The sequence below is a fragment of the Miniopterus schreibersii genome, assembly GCF_964146895.1.
Source record: "Miniopterus schreibersii genome assembly, chromosome: 13".
Classification (NCBI taxonomy): Eukaryota; Metazoa; Chordata; class Mammalia; order Chiroptera; family Miniopteridae; genus Miniopterus; species Miniopterus schreibersii.
The window spans coordinates 21,551,057-21,568,573 of NC_138113.1; the positions used below are offsets into that span (position 1 = coordinate 21,551,057).

Below are 17,517 nucleotides of genomic sequence, written 5' to 3' on the forward strand. Positions count from 1 at the left end.
GCAAGCGTGCGTGCCCACCTACGTGTGTCTTGGATTCACACTCAGATATGACATCAACAAGGCCTCTCTGAGGAGTACAAACCTGTAGCAGAGAAAGAAAGTGGGCGTAGAAGAGATCCTCTGGCCTCAGCGAGTGCCAAGGAGAAAGATGCATGTCAGAGAAATCCTTTAGTTGCCCTTATCTGAATCAAGGAGAGGAGGCGGGTGGAGCAAAGCAAGTGCAGATAAACACATCAAGAACTTTGATTTGATAATCAGTTTGTTTTCTTTCCCTACTGTATCCTTCACTAGAGCTGCAGATGATTCTTCCTAAGCAGCAAGATTCAACTTTTTCTTCTTTCCCTCCCGTCAGTGAGGGCCACATGAGAGTTCCATATGGAAGGGAGTAGAGAAAAAGCGAGATGCCAAGACAAAAGAGACAGAGAGTCATCAGACCCTAAATAGGTAGGAGCTGGCAGATTTTCTGGGGTCAGACATCTGCAATTACCAACAACAAACATAGGATGTCCCAAAACAACAGATACACACTGTGAATAATCACAAAGGCAGTATTTACTAAAACACATTTCATTTTCAAAATTGAGCTATCAGCTGTTATAGTGTGTATACATTTTTGGGGGACACCCTGTTTAGAGAAAAAATAAATTGTGATAAATTTATTGTATGTGCCCTGGCCCTTGTGGCTCAGTTGGTTGGGTGTTGTCCCGTGCACCAGGAGGTTGCTGGTTTGATTCCCAGTCAGCGCACACGCCTGGGTTGTGGGCTCAATCCCAGTAGGGGGCGTGCAGGAGGCAGACGATCGATGTTTCCCTCTCAGCCTCTCCTTTCCTCTCTCTCTAAAAATCAACTTAAAAAGATCTTTAAAAAAATTTACTGTATGTATCCACTTTTTTTTTCTTCTAAACAGAAGTAACTGTACAGGAGAATGCACATATGTCTAGATGGAAACTGCAAATGCCTTCTCTAATAATGGATCTGTTATTTCAGAAGCAACAGATCGAATATCACTACTTCACCACACCCCCACGGGGACCCAAACCGCCCGTCCTGAAGTCTGGAGAAATGGGTCTGGCTGGGGCTTCTGTTCTTATGCGGTGGCTGCCAGAGTGAAAAAAACACCTCCCTCTGCCTGAATCCCCACTAGCCTGAAAGAGTTGGCAACGTCACTGGGCTACGCTTTACTTTTCTCCACAGCTGCATAGAACCAACCACCAGGGCTTTTCATGGTGTCACAGGATCGTAATTAATCAGCAGACACCAGCAAAATACATGACTGTGGAATTTACTTGTAAAGAAAGCTGTGAGATTTTCAAATGCCTCTCATTTAGAAGCAATCGCTTCAAAAATAACTCCTGATGGATGTTTAAACTTAGTCCTATATTTGCTCACCTTACTTGGCAAAAACAAGGCTGTTTTTGAAACGCTTGGCAGCTCTGGTTTATGAAAATCAGCCTGCTGGTCCATCAGTTCTGTCAGCTGGGGCACACACCACACGACTGTGATCCCGGTTACTCACCAGGAACAGAGGGCTAGGAGTGCGGCCGAGCCCAGGCCTGGGAGAATCTGGAAACGGCCTAGCACACAGGACTGCCCTGCACCAAACACGGAGAACCCCAAGCTGCCAGAACCGAGGATGGTGACTAACTGAACGCACACGAGGGCTGCGAGCAGTTGAGGGTCCTTTTCCGTGTCCCAAATTTGTGATAGGATTCAAACATTCAGGCCACAAATATTTATTAAACAACTATTACCAGGGACTGTCCTAGGAGTTACAGCAGAGAACAGAGTCCCTGCTGCCCTGCAGCTTACATGCTGGTCCCGGGTGAACAGAAAATCAATAGCTTCCCTGACTCTGCCTGGCCAGGAGAGACAACCTGCCCAGCAGCATCGCCACACTCCTCCGGTGCTTCCTGACCAGAGGCGGCTTTGCACAAAGTAATACTCATATTTGGCCTTGAAAAAGTCTTGCCAGAATTGGAAGAACAATATACAGATAGAGAAATCTAAATTACAAAGAGAGTTCGAAAGGGTGTTAAAATATTGGTGTTCCCAACAAAAAGAGTAAACCTTAATGCAAACTATGGACTTGCGTTAATAATGTATCAATATCGGTATATTAACTGTAACAAATGGACTGCTCTAATGGACTATATTAATAATAGGACAAAGCTGGGGTGACGGGGCCGGGAGGACCTGCTCAGTTTTTCTGTAAAGCTAAAATTCTTCTAAAAAGAGCTATTCATTAAAAGAAAATATTGGGACTGCTCAGGGGACAGCAAGTAGCTGTGTGTGACGGGAGCACAGCCAGGGTGTGCGCAGGATGGTAGGAGACAGCTGGAGAGATGGTTGCGTCAGACAGAGAAGGATCCTAAACGCAACATCAAGGGATGTGTATTCCGTCCTGCAGACGCCAGAGACCTCCTCAGAGGGAGCTGTGATTTGGAAGACGGGCCAGGGCGGTGCAGAGCCTGGACTGGGGGCAGCATGCCCGAGACTACTGCAGGAGCCGGACAAGAGGCCTGAGGAGCGAGACCAGAGGCTGAGAACCGGGGCCCTACGGACAAAAAGTAGCTGCAGATGTTTTATTTGGCCTACCCAGTATTTTTAAACCGTTATTTATGAATTGGGAGATTTTACATCAGTCATCCTGATCTCCAGCTTCTTTTGAAAAATCAAAAGATCTGGCGTCGTGGGGCAGCAGTCACCTGGCCCCCGGCATGAGAAACGCACGCCCGGGTTCACCACCGTCCCACCACTGCCTGCCACTCACGGCCGCGGGCGGAGTGTCAACGTCACTTACCGTTGCTCTTGTGCTCCCGCCCCCCAAAACTTACGGAGAATCAAGAGGAAAATGAGATATTTACTGAACCTAAATCTCTGTTAAACGTTTGAAAACAGCCCTGGCCAGTTTGGCTCAGGGGTTAGAGTGCTGGCCTGTGGACTGAAGGGTCCCGGGCTCGATTCCAGCCAAGGGCACGGGCCTTGGCTGCAGGCTCGAGGCACGTGCAGGAGGCAACCAATTGATGTGTCTCTCTCATATCCGTGGTTTTCTCTCTCTCTCTCTCTCTCCCTTACACTCTCTCTGAAAAGCAATATAAAAAAAATCCTCCAGTAAGGATTAAAGTTTGGAAACAGAGAATGGACCAAGAGGGCCGTATGTTCATACGCATCCCCCTTTGTTCACTTACTTGCCGGAAACAGACAGGACTGAATTTGTGACACCCCAACCCCACCCATCTAAATGATAGCAACAGTGGCGTGAAGAGGAAAGGGTACATTTGGGAGATACTTTGGAGACTGGAGAGGCAGGACTTGGCAACTGCTTTAGACATGGGATTGAGGGTCAGGAGGAAGACTGCACTCAGGCAGCTGGTACTGGAGGGCGGTCCTTCAGGACAGGGATCACAAGAGAAGACGGAGCCATTTTGGGACTGAGGGAGGGGATTTAATGAGTTTGGTAAGGAGTGTCCAGTGATGACTGCTCTAGGTAGGGTAATACACTGCACAAACCAGGGATTCTTTTGAGAGTGAAGAGAAGCTCTATTAACAATCACACCGGGACAGATCAGGACAGCTGGTGCCCTCTAGCTATGGTAGGCCCTTTCGAAAAGCTCAGAGTGGATTTAGAGGTGTCTTCAGCAAAAGAAATGGGAGAAACCTTTGTGGACTTAAGATAGTTGTGATCCAGTCAGAAAGAGACCAAGGGCACACAGGAAGCAACCACAGAGAAACCGATGGCATCACCCAGGACTATCAGGCTTGGCACTGCTGAGAGATGAGATGGTCATCCCTGCCCTGAGAACGGGGTGGTCAGGAAGCAGATGACAGGCAGCTAGATTTCTAGATGTCTTGCCCCTGAGATGTGTGCCTTAATGAAACCCTGGGAGGATCTAAGAAAAGTCTGGAGAACCTGGAAGCAGTTACCCTCTGCCCATCCCCATTCCCACTCTAAACACAGAGAGACCCAGGGGAGTTTCCAACCATCTGTGTAAAGCATGGGGTCCATTTTGGCAGCTTTGAATCTTAAAAGTGACTCCACAGACCAAATGTATTGCTCTCTGAGTAAATGCCACAGGCCTAAAAAGAGTCATGAGACAGATCCTGAAAAAACTTGCCCTGCATCAGTAAAATATGTCTGGTTTATGCTGCTGGACGAAAATAGTGACTTGTGTTAGACAAGATCAAGATGATAGATGGCTGTTTGGGAATGCAGTGCTGAGATGGGTTTTCCTCTTCACCAAGCATGGCTTCCAGGCAGCTTTCCCCCTTATAAAATCAACAGCAGCTGAACTCCAGAACCAGCAGGCTCCAGCAGTAACAGGAGCGGGTTAGGCAGGTCACAAAAGAGGACAACCCCAGTGAGAAAAAGGACGTTCATTCCAGAGGTCAGGTGTAAATGGGTGAAAGTATCCTGATAATTAACAATCCCAAATTGTGAAGGTCAACAAATCTATCCACTTTTGCAACTATGTATCTTTCCTTTTTTTTCAGGGAGGGAAGAAGAGAGAGAGAGAGGGAGAGAGGGAGGAGGGAGGGAGAGAGGGAGGGAGAGAGGGAGGGAGAGAGGGAGGGAGAGAGGGAGGGAGAGAGGGAGGGAGAGAGAAAGAGAGGGAGGAGGGAGAGAGGGGGCGAGGGAGAGAAGGAGAGAGAGAGGGAGAGAGGGAGGGAGGGATGGAGAGAGAGGGAGGGAGGGAGGAGGGAGAGAGGAACATCAATGTGAGTGAGACACGTCGATTGGTTGCCTCTTGCACACACCCTGAGCGGGGCCAGGGATCAAACCTGCAACCAAGATATGTGCCCTTGCCCAGGAATTGAACCTGAGACCCTTTGGTTTGCAGGCTGATGCTCTAACCACTTAGCAAAACTGGCCAGGGCTGCAACTGTATTTTCTTAAAAACAAATTCTATTCTTCTTTTGTGGCATGCAGACTGGGGGTGAACACTTCTGTCCCTATCGCATTGAGCCCAGCATAAAATTTCTGCATCTGCCATTTGCCTAGCTTTCTCCCTGCGTTGCTCCAACCCCCACAGCTAAGTCAGAGCAACATTTTTCCGAGCTCAGTGTTTACACAGGATTTTATTTCGGCTGGTAAAACATCTGTATTTTTTCAGGGACTTAAATAAATGATCTATGCCGGGAATGTACAGTATAGGGTGATGTCAGGCCCCCTTTTTTTCTCGACTCACTGGGCAGAACAGGCAAACATTGTTTCAGCCTGTCGCTGGGAATGTGAATATTTATCCTGTCGACTTAATTCATACAAACAGAACTAAAGGCAGGCAGGCAGAAGTATTTTATGGCTTTAAGTCAGACTGAAGTGGGGGTAGGGAAGAGGGGGATGGCTGAGGTAGGAATCCAAACTTTGTAATTCACAGAAACATGCTTAATCATATAACTGTTAGGAAATGGAAATGGATACAGCAAAAATCATTTAAAAGGCAGATTGTGTGTGTTTGTGTGTGTGTGTGTGTGCGTGTGTGTGTGTGTGTGTGTGTGAGAGAGAGAGAAAGCAGGAGAGAGAGGTTCTCTAACTTATTTGTCATTTCTAATTATTAAAACGTAGCTTAGGATTTAACTGTTTTCTGCTTCAGGCACATCAATCTTATTCCCAACAGGACCACAGGCTTCTTTCTCAGAAGCACCGCTCTTTTCTCTGACTTCCCCAGTGCAGGGCATGGTGCTCGCTGGATATATGTACCTGCCTAGGTCATCTGTACAGAGAGCTCAACATAATTTTTTTTACTGACAGCCCCAGTGTTACCAGCCTTGGAGGGTCAGGGTGGACTGGGGGCATGACCCTAGGAGCCTTAAGCTACTCAGCCTGGTCATCCCTACAAGAAAGGGCTTAAAAGGCCTGTGCCACCCACAGTTATCCACCAATTTGACCCCATGCTAGAGGGCGGGCCAGGAAGCAGTTCAGTACACCCCAAACCTCAACCTGTTTATCAGATGAGGACACATACTTAGAGTTTGTAAGTTTCCAAAAGGTGATACTTGGCTGTGCCGGGAAAAGGTCACTAACTACAAAGTGTAATGACTTCCTAGCTGACTCTGGTATGGGGAAAATAATCACAGGAAATGGGCCATGAATATCTTTAAGACCCAAAATGTACAAAACCACAATGTCTGTAGGGGCCCAGAGATTAACTTTGGTTCTCAAGTGCATTCCCTCCTTTCTATTAACACACCCACTATTCTAGTTCAGGAACCCAGAGACCTTACACCTAGGTGATGAAAACAACTTAGCTGACTGGTCTTTGCCTCCAAACCTTATTTTACACGTGGTCGTGGAGAAATCTTCTTAAAGCCAAGCCCTGATCGTATTGTTCCACATTCAAAGTCCTCCAATGATTTCCAGCCTCCTATAGAATCTGCTGGGCACCGAGGGCTCAGCCCACCTTCCTAGTATTACCCCCCGCCTCCCCACTCCACGGACCTGTTCTGTGACCGCACGAGGCGGACAACTTCCCATCAGGACAACTTGCAAATGCTTTCCGTGCGGGACAGTGCTGCCATTCCTCCCTCGTCCTTGCCAACTCTCCCCTGACATCCACCCCTGCTGCGAGGCTACTTCCTCCACAAGACCTTCCTCAGCTTTCCTCACTGCCCCCCCACCCGAAGACTTACTTTTTTCCTACTCAGCTCATTTCATTTGATATATATTTTTTAACTTTTTTATCCTGTCATCATGGTTATCAATCTACAATTTCCCTTTCCTGGAGTAGAGCTCTTTAAAGGAAAGCACTTCATAGCCCCTGGGCCCCAAGGATGCCGCAGCTTTGTCTGTCAGACAGAGGGGCTCAATAAAGAGAATCTTTATTGGTTTGTAATTCTACCATGCCCCCTTGCCAGGGGTACAGAAGCAGAACCCATACTCACAGCAGCAGCTAGGGTACTAAACCTCTCTAAACCCTCCCCACACAAAGGGGTTGGGAAATACATAGTTTTAAAAAGAGTGAATATAAGTTTGGCCTGGACCACCTATGGCCCAGTGCTCCAAATTGTACAATGCAATTAGGAGTAGGCACCCAGAAGAGGCATCGAGGGCCCTGAGCTGCTGGGCAAGGCGAGGGTTAGAAAGTGATGTCAAAGGTAGTCAATCTTAACCCAACATACAAAGATCTGCATGTAAAGAATTAACAATTTACAAAACTAACATAGTATCTGTTCTAACAAACAAGTTCCTAACTTTAGAACACAGATACATTTCTGAAAAGCTATATATAAAAAATTTTAAATTACAAACTATTTATTTATAGAATAAATTCCAGTTTAAATTTTTAAGGGGAAGCTTCATTATACTTGGTAATTCATCTTTTATATATATCTGGAGCTTTACCTATTGAGTTTACTTAAAGATGATACTGAGATCAATAAGAAATTCTTTAATGTAGCAAAACTTATTAATGAAAAATAATAGAGATCACTTGTTTGGTCGAGATAGTTAACTTTAAAGCATTATAGAAGGAGAGAAGTTGGTGGTGGTATGAATGAAACAAAATGAGTCATGAATCAATACTTGTTGCAGCTGAGTGATGGACACATGGGACTCATTACATTATTCTGTCTACATTATTGTACATTTAAAATTTTCTATAATAAAAGTTCTTAAAAAAGATTTAGAGAAGGAGAGAAAAAGGGAAAGAGCAAAGAAAGCAGCTATAGGACACTGAGATGAAATCAACATTAAAAAGTTCAGGATCTAGTATAGGAAGTCGCATAAATAACTATAATTCAAGGAAGAAAACAGTAAGTGCTATAAAGAGAGATAAAAAATAGAGAGGCCAGAAATAAACTTGGTAAAAATACAGATGATAAAAGTGGTATTTAAACAGTAGTAAAAAGATTGATTTAGTCAATAAATGGTATTAGGACAACCAACTAGTTCTTTGGGAAATAATGTGGCTAGATCCCTACCCAAAGTCTTGCACTGAAATAAATTCCAGATGGAGAAAATAATCAGATATAAAACAAGAGACTGTAAAAATGCTAGAAGAAAACAGAAAAACGTTTTATAATCTTCAGGTATAAACAGGCTTTCTATAAGTCTGTCAACATAAAAACTGAAAACTTTAGTAAAAACTACTTGGAATATTCAAAAATAGAGGCAAAAAGGGTAAAATATTTGCTAACTCCCCAAAGGAACAAAGCTCTTGCAAATTAATAACAAAAATGAAAGTGAATGAATGAAACATGGCAGGGAGTTACAAACTTTCTGTTCATAGCACCCTTAGCACCTCAATAATCTTTTCATGGTGCCCCTAGGCCAAAAGGAATACCTAATAGTTCCATTTATTAAGTACCTAGATCCAAACAACCTAATAAGTATTTATGCCCTAACAACTTAGGAACTGTTTGAAAAAAATAATACATATAAGTTGAAAGAAAAAATATTTTGATCTCATTCCTTAATAACCACAAATACATTCTAACGGGATGTGTGTGCCTGTTGGATACTCGTAACTTCCAGCCTTGGGATCGTTGGACTTCACCACCCTCATTCCTGTTCTATAATGATTTTCTCATGGTACTTGCTTTTTATCGCAGCAACTCTCAAATACTCAACTTTGCAAAGATATATAGCATCTTTGAAAGGAATGCAGTGCAAGCTAATGTTGATAATCAGTGTAAATTACTTCAAGCTAGAAGTTCTCATAATATCTCACAGATGGTAAACGTCATTGTGTTTCTCTCCCAAATTTAAAATATCCCACAGAGTTTTGGCACACACTTTGGGAACTGCAAATATTTAGCAAAGAATATAAACAAGCAATTCACAGATGAAATACAAATAGCCAATAAACATATGAAGACATGTTTAATTTCATTAATGTTTAAGGAAGGGCAATTAAAACAATTTTTTTTTTCAAAAAACATTGATTTGTACAGAATTTTTCTTAAAAATTAGTAGGTAGGACCAATCTAATAACTAGGTAAGAAAATAATACTCTTATTCATCATTGGTGGGAACATAAATTGTCACAACCTATTTTGGGTGGTAACCAGCAGGGCCACCTTGTTGTACATACAGTTTTTTTCTATACAGTGGTCCTCCATGGAGCTGGACCAAGCAGCAACTTGGAAGTCTGGTAGTTGCTATCAACATGGAAAACGTACTTTCTTCAGTCTTGTAAGACCCACTTCCGGGAATCTGTCTCACAGAAACAGGTATGGGCAAAGATAACAGATGCCCAAGGATGATCTTCAGTAGCATTCACTAACAGGAAAATTTAGAAACACCCAATACAGGCCCAACTGAAAAAATTATGGGATGTTCCTACAAGTATTCCATCACATAAGCCAAGCTGTATAGCTATTAAAAAGAATGCTGTAGGTTTATATAGACTGACATGAAAATATCTGTAAGATATACTGGTAAGTGAAAAACCAAGCTGCAAAAATAGTAAGGTCCCATTTTTATCCATACCAAATTAAAAGTGAGGGTGGGATTTTTAATTTTTTTATTATTATTATTATTTTTTAAATATATCTTTATTGATTTCAAAGAGAGGAAAGGAGAGGGAGAGATAGATAGAAACATCAATGATGAGAGTCACTGATCGGCTGCCTCCTGCATGCCCCCGACTGGGGATCAAGCCCGCAACCCGGGCAAGTGCACCCACTGGGAATCGAACCCCGGTCGCCTGGATCCTAGGTCAATGCTCAACCGCTGAGCCACGCCTGGCGGGGCTATTTGATTATTTTTTTAATGGGCTCCTATTGGCCAAATTGAGGACAATTTTCTTTTTTAAATTTATTTTTATTAACTAATTTTTAAAATTTAATTAATTTTTAGGGGTAAAATTTTGTTGCATTTTTCTATAATTTAGAAACTTTTACAGTAAAAATGCATTACTTTTTTTATAACTATTTTTTTTTTAGAAATAATTATAGCCTCATAACAAAAGTTGCAAAAATAGTAGCATTGTCCTTTTCACTCATCTTCCCCCGACTGTGACCCCTTACATAACTGCAGTACTATGTCAAAACCACTAAGCTGACATAGGCACATTACCACTAACTAGGCTATGCACCCTGCTCAGTTTTGCCACTTTTTGCATGTATGCATTTGTGTGTGTGTGTGTGTGGGGGGGTGGTGAACAATTTTATCCCATGCATGGATTTGTGTAACCACCACCACAATGAAGAATACAGACTGCCCTATCACCACAAAAGAATGCATTATTTTTGGAATCAGAAACAATAAAAGTAAATCAGAAACAATAAAAGCAAATAATATTCTTTTTATCATGTACTCCCTAACATAATACTAAAATTCACATTACTAACTATTGGGACAGGTGGCTGTGTGGTATCTTTCACTAAGAGAAATCAAAGAAAAGAGCCTTTTCAATGCAATCAAAGAGGATGCTAGGACTTTGCAAGGCTTCTCCCAGTCTCTTCCTCTGACTTTTCAGACCTGTGCCCAATGAGGGTAGGAAGGGAAGCCGGCCACTGGGGAGGTGGGTAGTAGCATTCTCGAGTGCTGCAGTAATGTCACCAGTGTTGTCTCTTCAGCAAGCAAAGCCAAAGGACATGCAAAGTTAATGTATTAATTTGCATTTTCCAGATTTTAGAGCTGCTGGAAAATCTGCTTTATAAAAGAGTTTGTCCCACAGAAAACTCTGGCTTTCAGCACATGGCCTTCAGGCTGGTCAGGCATACTGCTCAAGCTGCCCAGGGAGGGGGCTGGGAAAAAGGCCCTGCAAACCTGGGCCTGTGCTGGAGCCAGCCTCAGGAGTCCTCCGGCTGACAGTGCATTGTGGTAACAGAGTCCTCTTTCTGAAAAACGAACATGGAAATTTTTTTTGGACACTTTGGGTTGCAGCTTATTTCAAAGGTCATCAAAGTAAACAAAAGAAAAAGACTGTGAATCTTTATAAGTCAAAAAGTGACAACTGTTTATAAAGCAACAGTTTATATTTTCTCATGGAGGAAAGAAAAAAATGACTCCTTTAAGCCCCAGGAATGGAGATTTGGGTGGTTCCCCCTCTCCCCTCCCCCAGTTTGTTTGTTCATTTGCCATGCAACACCTCCAGCGGCGAGGGCCAGGAACATCTGTTGCACCCATTTTATGTGGAATTATAGAAGTCTGCTGATGGCTGGGATCTGTGGAATAAACTAGGTGGTGTCTTAGGAAGCAAAAGCCTCTGTCGCCTTACTGATCACTCACTGCTTTCCACAGGGCTGCTGAGTACGGGTGATGCCCAAAGTCATACAGGTGGCTGAACACAGTAAGGTCTCTCCAAATCTGGAGCCCAGTTTCCTACTAGGGCGCCTTTGTTCAGAGAAGGGTGATTTTGTGAGGTCTAACTGAAACAAAAAGTCAGTGAAACCAACCCTTATCAAGTTCCCTCCGATCCCCAGGAGTGACCAAAAAACCCTTTTCACGTATGAGTCTTCTTGGTTGAGCTGACAATAAACTTTGGACAATCATTATGGGTGAACTTCTAATTGGGTTTCATATCTGTTATTAGGCATTTCAAAATAATGAAAGTAGATGGCATTAAAGTAATAATCTAAGAGGTACTTTTTACATGGGATGCCGTGTTCATTAGTCATGTGCTTCCCGGTCTGCTATAAAGATTGCATATTATTTCTGCTTATCCATCAAGGCCCAGCTCATCAGCTCCCTCTGTGAAGTTCTTCTTGACAATTCTAGGTTGTGGCAATCTCCCCATCCTCTCATCCCATAGTATTTATTATCTGAACCACTCATTTGGCACCTAAGATATGTTGCCTTGATTGCTATTTATCTTTTTATGTAAACCACGTTGTTTTATCTCCTACAGAGCTTTACTGGAATGCAAACGTTTGTTGATTTGATTTTAAATTTAAGTCAATTACCATGCGGGCTGAGATAAACAGTACTTTCAAGGCAATAGTTAACTCAATAGTGAAAGTAAACACCAAGTCTGCCTGCAAATGGGTTGGCTTACAAAGATGACCAATGAATGCAAGTCCTTGAGACTGGAAGATGTTTGTGGTGTGGACCATCATCAGTCTGCTTTTCCTAGCCTACTAGCATGTCCTGTTATCTACATGAATTCATCATCCTCCAAGCTCATCTTGAGGAAACTCACAGTCTTCCCTCAAACCTTCTTCAGCTCAAACACTGGCACCTCTATGAAATCACTTCTCCCAGGAACTGTTAAGTTTATTTGTTGAATAAATGGCTGAACGAAACAATGACTCTAAGTAACCATCCAAAATCCATTTTGGCCTGTCCCCTTTCACCATATTGCTGGAAGGTGATGAGGATCAGGTTTAGGAAAGTTTTAAGACAGGGGTGAGGAACGTCCAGCCCTTGGGCTGTATACTGCCTGAGAAATCATTTGGTCTGGCCCTGCCAAGGCAACTGCAGGCAGGACTCGAAATTCAATAAATCTAGGAGCGTTTTTCATAGCTAATTTTTAAGTTGATAATTTTTTATGGCCTGAAAATGATGTTTTAAATATCCAAATGGCCCTTGGCAGAAAAAAGGTTCCCCACGACTGTAAATCAAAGAGAACAAGCCCTCCCAGCCAAATATTGGGACTGACTGCAATGGGACAACAGGACATATCCACTTGATTCATAAAGAGAAACATTAGTCTTTAGACCAGTGGTTCTAAAACTAGGGTGATTTTATCCCCAGGAGATATTTGGCATTGCCTAGAACCATTTTTGACTGTCTCAACTGAAAGGGGGTGCTACTGGCATCTAGTGGGTAGGGGGCAGGGATGCTGCTAAACATCTTACAATGCCCAGGGCAACCCCTCTCAGCAATGAATTACCCATTCCAAAATGTCAATAGTGTTGAGGTGGAGAAACCGTGGCTTACTGTAAGAGTTCAGGCTTTGCAGTGAAGACCTGGCTGGTGACCTTGGGAAAATTATGTAACCTCTCTGAACCTTAACTTCCTCATCTATAAAATGGAGCTAATGATATAACTCATCTCATGAGGTTATTGTTAAGTTTAAAAGATAATTGATGTGAAAAGTACTTTGCAGTTACTCTTTAAAAATTAGTCATCCTTATTAATGGATGCCCTGTGTGTGGTTTTGACTTTTCAGTACACTTCAGGTATCTCTCGGTGTAGTGTAGAAAGGAGACTCACCTCACCCCCTCCACTCATCTGGGGTATCTATGCTCTCCTGGTTCCAAGTTACTGAATAGCTTTCTTACTCCTAGGTGGTACCTGCTTATGTCCTTTCTTTGGTGCTTGTTTCTGCTTGGCCCCTGGATTTCTGCCTGTTGCAGTAATGTTCCTTAGCAATACTTTTTTTAGTGGTCTCTGATGATTTTCCCAGAAACTGTGCTTTCTGACTAATCATCTTACTATAGCTCATAACAATGACTAAGTGTGTGGCAAGGATAAACTCATGATTATCCCTCAGGTGCTCTGAGAAGTGAAGTGCAGTCCTCATTATCAAGTTTGCCCTTCTTGTCAGAAGCTACATTTTCTGCATGTGTGAGTTACACCTCAGAGTGAACTGTGCCATTCGGTGTCTTGGAAGAGTAGTTTGATAACCCTTATAGATACTGGCCTGGTTAGCGATGACCCGCAAGAGGTTTATCCTTGATACTCTTTCCAAGGGAGCAGAGCACAGTTAGCTCCACAAACTCACAAATCCAGAGGTAGAATTTCCAGCTCCTTTGTCCTGCCTCAGAGAGGTGAACACTTCAAAATAAGCTAAGTAAGCACATTCCTATTTTCCTGAATGACCTAGATCAGGTAACAATTTAACAAATACTTTACCTTCCTCCCACATCATTTCCTAATCTGTCCAGCTGGCTTGCACTTTATTCAAAGGAAGCAAAGCATCTTTCCTGTGTATATTAGTTTCATAAAGCGGATATTTGAATATTTCACATAGTGAAGCCTTTGGGCTTATATTCTAGTCTTCTCTGAAAGGTATATGCACGTATTTAAAATTCCATATATTCTTGATTTTTTTTTTTTAAAGGCACTAAAGTAGTTAGTCCCAATCTTCTTGAAATTAATGGTGAACTCTTAGTAGAATGAATCATGTCTCCTTAACAGGCAGAATCTTAGCTATCAAGAAAATAGAATTTACTCAGAAACCTTTGACGGAGCAGAGAAGAAAGAGGGAGGTTTCTTACCTCATCCAGAGGAATGCCTTTAACTTTGGAGATTCAAGGTCATTTTATCACTGCATGAACCAATGGAAAGGCTGAGCTCATTTTAGCATAGTAAGGAAGTGAGCAGGATACTCACCAAGAGGGCAATCTTGGTTCATAAGTTACCGGACTAGGAACATTTCCTCCTATGGAAATAATATATAATCCCTGTGGGTAGGAGAGCAGTCTTTAATCAAGGGGATAGAACCGGAAACCTTGGAGTATCGGGATGACACTCTAACCAACTAAGCCACTCAGCCAGGGCCTTTATTTTGTAAATTTGTGAAGCATTCCATTTTTTTTTTTTTTTTAATGGCTCAGGAGTAAATTCAGCATAAAATAAATGCTAATAAAAGTAAAAAAAAAAAAAAAAAGTGAAATACCAACAAATGGAAATTATTGTCTAGTAAACTATATACAAATGCATCAGGATTCAGTTAATAAAAGATCTAAAGAAGGTGGGGTAAAGGAGAGGCTCACTTTCTGGAGAACGTGGAGTTTTACTCAGGAAAAAGTCACAGATAGAGAGACCAGGGTGGATCTGAATTGCCTACAGACAATTGGTAGTTAACCCTCCATTACCACCTGGGTATTCTTATTTTTCACACCTCCAAACAATTTCACTGAAGAACACAGGACATTCAATTGTTTCACTAGGATTCGAGTATGAAGGGGGGGGTGAAGACGGGAGGTATCCACAACATAGTGGAAGAATACAATGAAAAAGCGTTAAGTTTATGCATAATACCTCTTAATATGGAGGAAAATGAGACCAAGACACAAACCATCAAGTTTCCCAATGAAGTTACTACCTAAATCAAGAAATTAAGATTCTATATATTTCACGGAAAAAAATATTGTAGTTCCTAAAAACAATTAAAAATAAAGGCCCTGGCTGGGTGGCTCAGTTGGTTAGAGTGTCAACCCGATTCTCCAAGGTTGCCGGTGCTATCCCTGGCCAAGGCACCTATGAGAAGCAATCGATGAATGCGTAAGTGAGTGGGACAACAAATGGATGCTTCTCTCTCTCTCTTTCCCTTCCTCTCTTTCTCAAAAAAAAAAAATACAATAAAAGTTAAAGATAGAATTACTGTATGATCCCACAATTCGACTTCTGGGTATACATTCAAAAGAATTAAAAGGAGGGTCTCAAAAAGATTTTTGTACACCTATTTCATAGAAACATTATTCATAATAGCCAAAAGATGGAAGCAACCCAAGTGTCCACTGACAGATAAATGAATAAATGTAATATATATATATATATATATATTTATATATACACACACAATAGAATATTATTCTGCTATAAAAGGGAAGAATGTTTTGACACAGGCTACAACATGGATGAGCCTTAAGGATATTATGCAAAGAGAAATAAGCCAGTCACAAAAAAACAAATATTGTACGATTTCACTTATATGAGGTGTCAAGGACAGTCAAACTCACAGAAACAGGAAGTGTAACGGTGGCTGCCAGGAGTCAGGGGAGAGGGGAAAGAGGAAGCTCCTGTTTAACAGGTATGTAAGTCTCAGTTCTGGAGACTGGCTGCACCATGATGTGAATGCGCAGGGTGGCAATAGTGGGCTTGCAGTTGTGAGTGCGTGAAACAGTTTATTCTTGTATCATTTATTATTATATTTCTTATTTGTAGTATAGCTATAAACCTACTTTTGCCCACTGAACTGAACACTTAACAATGGTTGAAATGGTAAATTTTATGTTATAACAATTAAAATTTAAAAGATGTCTTGCATCCAAATCACCAATATTCAATATTGTGATATTGTATTCAGTATCATTTCTGTGACAGATTACAGAGGACCTCCAGCTATTAAAAAGCCTTGTGATATAAACTTCTAATCACGGGGTTGCACACCTGAAACTAATATAATATTGTACATCAACTGTAATTTTAAAAAAAAAAGCCTTGTGGGTGAACTACACATTTACTTTAGAGTACCAGCTGGTGTTGTGAGACTACAGTAATTAGATGCCCTTAGAATCCCATTTTGATTTCTTTTAATCTTTAAAAAAATTAGCATCAGGTGTTAATTAAAAATAGCCAAGTCTATCATTAGAGGCAAGCTATAAGGTTGTACTAATTGTAGAGAAAGGAAGAATTTTCAAGCGCACTGAGATACTGGAATGTATGAGAAGATTGTAGTAACCTGTTCTATTGCTTTTCTAGTATCCGCTGCTTTCCCAGTCTCTACTACCATGGAGGGAAGGGGGACCAACCACCGCAGACTAAATTCTTAGACAAAGTTTAATTTTTTAAAACTTTCCCATTGCAGACTATTTTAAAAGTATTATGCTGGCCAGAGAAGATGTGGTTGAGACTATTATTATGATCGGTATGTCTCTATAAGTCATCTTATGGAGGTACAAAAGTTTGTTTTATATCATACACTTGTGTTGAACCTTAAACTCTACCTCCCTGCAATATCTACTTTCTCTTTGCCCACAGCTAAAAACTCTCTCAAGTTTTTAGCCCCTTTTAGTATCCCTACTGCACACCACTTTTTAAAATATGTCAATAATTTTATCTTTCATTTAGCTAGGCTGAAATCTGTTCAAAATGTCACCAACTCAACATCAAGATAGGCCTTTTCTGCTCTTCTCCATCCTTCCAATACTTATCCAACCTAATACCATGGGTCAGAATATCTACTGACTCTAAGTCACTTACTTTCTTCTCTAGTTCACCATAGCAAGGGCACCTCCCCCAGTGCTTCTAGGTATCCAGGTGTAAAACTGAACTAATATAACCAACTTCCCTTCTATTGTTCTAGATGAGGGTGCCCTAAGTACTGCTGGCCTCCTTGATCCTATGTGTCGCGCACAGTTGTTACTGTTATCTCTGTCCTGGTTTCCCACGATTCTTACTTCATGCCCCTTGGTCCTGACCACAAAACACTGTGTTACTAAACAGCTCACTCAGTCTCCCGCTTCCTCCACTCCTGCCTTTGGTCAGCCTGCCAGCTGCCCTTTACACTTGGAAGAGACTCCCTTTGCATCTGCCAAGATGCTCTTCCAAATGCTTCCTCTTTACTCAGGTCTGCCTGCCTGCTCTCCACATGAATGACCAGGAGCACCCTTCCTAGAGCAGAAGAAAATAAGTGATGAAATGAAATGAAGAACACTTTTTGCCCATCAAATATCTCAGCTTAGAAATGTCAAGATTTTCTTATTGCTCTTCATTGTCCTTTAATTTCAATGGCAAATTACCTAGAAATGTGTAATATTCATCACTTGGGTGTGTGTGTAAATCTCTGTTATCTCCTGGACCTGACAAGAATCACTTGTATCTTCCAGTAACTCAGTTTTATACATTGAATTCCTCTCTCTCACTCTTAACCAGTGTTTTCCACATTTGGCTCACCATCAGAA

At 41.9% G+C, this 17,517-nt stretch overlaps 1 protein-coding gene across 3 annotated transcripts in view; it reads right to left on the reverse strand.

Annotated features, from left to right (window-relative positions):
- Positions 1-17,517, reverse strand: part of THADA (THADA armadillo repeat containing) — a 267,741-nt gene that overhangs the window by 84,288 nt on the left and 165,936 nt on the right. The gene's annotated exons all lie outside the window — the stretch shown is intronic.